The 2,500-nt window shown below is 42.0% G+C and overlaps 6 non-coding genes across 6 annotated transcripts; all 6 read left to right on the top strand.

Moving 5' to 3' along the window:
• The first annotated feature begins 83 nt into the window (after positions 1–83).
• On the top strand, positions 84–202 carry LOC145885282 (5S ribosomal RNA). Its single transcript, XR_014396863.1, has one exon. It is a non-coding gene; the product is annotated as a 5S ribosomal RNA (ribosomal RNA).
• A 409-nt stretch (positions 203–611) lies between these two features.
• Positions 612–730, top strand: LOC145857656 (5S ribosomal RNA). The gene has a single exon (XR_014378555.1). It is a non-coding gene; the product is annotated as a 5S ribosomal RNA (ribosomal RNA).
• A 409-nt stretch (positions 731–1,139) lies between these two features.
• LOC145885281 (5S ribosomal RNA) lies at positions 1,140–1,258 on the top strand. The gene has a single exon (XR_014396862.1). It is a non-coding gene; the product is annotated as a 5S ribosomal RNA (ribosomal RNA).
• A 139-nt stretch (positions 1,259–1,397) lies between these two features.
• Positions 1,398–1,516, top strand: LOC145885880 (5S ribosomal RNA). The gene has a single exon (XR_014397464.1). It is a non-coding gene; the product is annotated as a 5S ribosomal RNA (ribosomal RNA).
• Positions 1,517–1,925: 409 nt separating this feature from the next.
• On the top strand, positions 1,926–2,044 carry LOC145885279 (5S ribosomal RNA). Its single transcript, XR_014396860.1, has one exon. It is a non-coding gene; the product is annotated as a 5S ribosomal RNA (ribosomal RNA).
• Positions 2,045–2,183: 139 nt separating this feature from the next.
• Positions 2,184–2,302, top strand: LOC145886171 (5S ribosomal RNA). The gene has a single exon (XR_014397755.1). It is a non-coding gene; the product is annotated as a 5S ribosomal RNA (ribosomal RNA).
• Positions 2,303–2,500: the final 198 nt, after the last annotated feature.

The following is a 2,500-nucleotide window of genomic DNA, read 5'->3' as shown; positions in this document are numbered from 1 at the left end:
CTGCTTATCTAATTGGTGGAAATGCAATGTCTGTTTATCACACTCACTTTGACTATATATGTTGTAGCAAGAGATTTTTTCTCGCTTACGGCCATACCAGCCTGGGTACGCACGATCTCGTCTGATCTCGGAAGCTAAGCAGGGTCGGGCCTGGTTAGTACTTGGATGGGAGACCGCCTGGGAATACCAGGTGCTGTAAGCATTTTGTCCACGAGGGTGTGCTCTTGCACTATTTCATCAGCAACACTGCCTTGTAGTAAGCATTTAATGATGAATTGACTAAATGCAGCTTCCTGCCTTTTTAATAGGATCAAATTTCCTTGTGTTTTCAATTAGCATCTGCCTTGTATTTATAAGACAAACAAGAATATTGTTGCTGAATGCAGCTTGTGTGTGCTTTGTGCTCCTTTGCCCTGTTCAAATGATGAAAGGAAAAAAAGTTTGTATTTTATCCAACTACCTGTGCTAAAAAGTGATGGGAACAGTGTTTGTAATTTCTTCTACTTTTTCAGTGACACAAAGTTCAAGCTGCTTATCTAATTGGTGAAAATGCAATGTCTGTTTATCACACTCACTTTGACTATATATGTTGTAGCAAGAGATTGTTTCTAGCTTACGGCCATACCAGCCTGGGTACTCCCGATCTCGTCTGATCTCGGAAGCTAAGCAGGGTCGGGCCTGGTTAGTACTTGGATGGGAGACCGCCTGGGAATACCAGGTGCTGTAAGCATTTTGTCCACAAGGGTGTGCTCTTGCACTATTTCATCAGCAACACTGCCTTGTAGTAAGCATTTAATGATGAATTGACTAAATGCAGCTTCCTGCCTTTTTAATAGGATCAATTTTCCTTGTGTTTTCAATTAGCATCTGCCTTGTATTTATAAGACAAACAAGAATATTGTTGCTGAATGCAGCTTGTGTGTGCTTTGTGCTCCTTTGCCCTGTTCAATTGATGAAAGGAAATAAAGTTTGTATTTTATCCAACTACCTGTGCTAAAAAGTCATGGGAAGAGTGTTTGTAATTTCTTCTACTTTTTCAGTGACACAAAGTTCAAGCTGCTTATCTAATTGGTGGAAATGCAATGTCTGTTTATCACACTCACTTTGACTATATATGTTGTAGCAAGAGATTTTTTCTCGCTTACGGCCATACCAGCCTGGGTACGCACGATCTCGTCTGATCTCGGAAGCTAAGCAGGGTCGGGCCTGGTTAGTACTTGGATGGGAGACCGCCTGGGAATACCAGGTGCTGTAAGCATTTTGTCCACGAGGGTGTGCTCTTGCACTATTTCATCAGCAACACTGCCTTGTAGTAAGCATTTAATGATGAATTGACTAAATGTCTGTTTTATCAGACTCACTTTGACTATATATGTTGTAGCAAGAGATTGTTTCTCGCTTACGGCCATATCAGCCTGGGTACACCCGATCTTGTCTGATCTCGGAAGCTAAGCAGGGTCGGGCCTGGTTAGTACTTGGATGGGAGACCGCCTGGGAATACCAGGTGCTGTAAGCATTTTGTCCACGAGGGTGTGCTCTTGCACTATTTCATCAGCAACACTGCCTTGTAGTAAGCATTTAATGATGAATTGACTAAATGCAGCTTCCTGCCTTTTTAATAGGATCAAATTTCCTTGTGTTTTCAATTAGCATCTGCCTTGTATTTATAAGACAAACAAGAATATTGTTGCTGAATGCAGCTTGTGTGTGCTTTGTGCTCCTTTGCCCTGTTCAATTGATGAAAGGAAATAAAGTTTGTATTTTATCCAACTACCTGTGCTAAAAAGTGATGGGAAGAGTGTTTGTAATTTCTTCTACTTTTTCAGTGACACAAAGTTCAAGCTGCTTATCTAATTGGTGGAAATGCAATGTCTGTTTATCACACTCACTTTGACTATATATGTTGTAGCAAGAGATTTTTTCTCGCTTACGGCCATACCAGCCTGGGTACGCACGATCTCGTCTGATCTCGGAAGCTAAGCAGGGTCGGGCCTGGTTAGTACTTGGATGGGAGACCGCCTGGGAATACCAGGTGCTGTAAGCATTTTGTCCACGAGGGTGTGCTCTTGCACTATTTCATCAGCAACACTGCCTTGTAGTAAGCATTTAATGATGAATTGACTAAATGTCTGTTTTATCAGACTCACTTTGACTATATATGTTGTAGCAAGAGATTGTTTCTCGCTTACGGCCATATCAGCCTGGGTACGCCTGATCTCGTCTGATCTCGGAAGCTAAGCAGGGTCGGGCCTGGTTAGTACTTGGATGGGAGACCGCCTGGGAATACCAGGTGCTGTAAGCATTTTGTCCACGAGGGTGTGCTCTTGCACTATTTCATCAGCAACACTGCCTTGTAGTAAGCATTTAATGATGAATTGACTAAATGCAGCTTCCTGCCTTTTTAATAGGATCAAATTTCCTTGTGTTTTCAATTAGCATCTGCCTTGTATTTATAAGACAAACAAGAATATTGTTGCTGAATGCAGCTTGTGTGTGCTTT

The sequence above is a fragment of the Salmo salar genome, chromosome 08, assembly GCF_965601325.2.
Source record: "Salmo salar chromosome 08, fSalSal1, whole genome shotgun sequence".
NCBI classification, from domain to species: Eukaryota; Metazoa; Chordata; class Actinopteri; order Salmoniformes; family Salmonidae; genus Salmo; species Salmo salar.
Note: the sequence above shows the minus strand (reverse complement) of the source record. Positions and strands in the feature narration are given on the sequence as shown.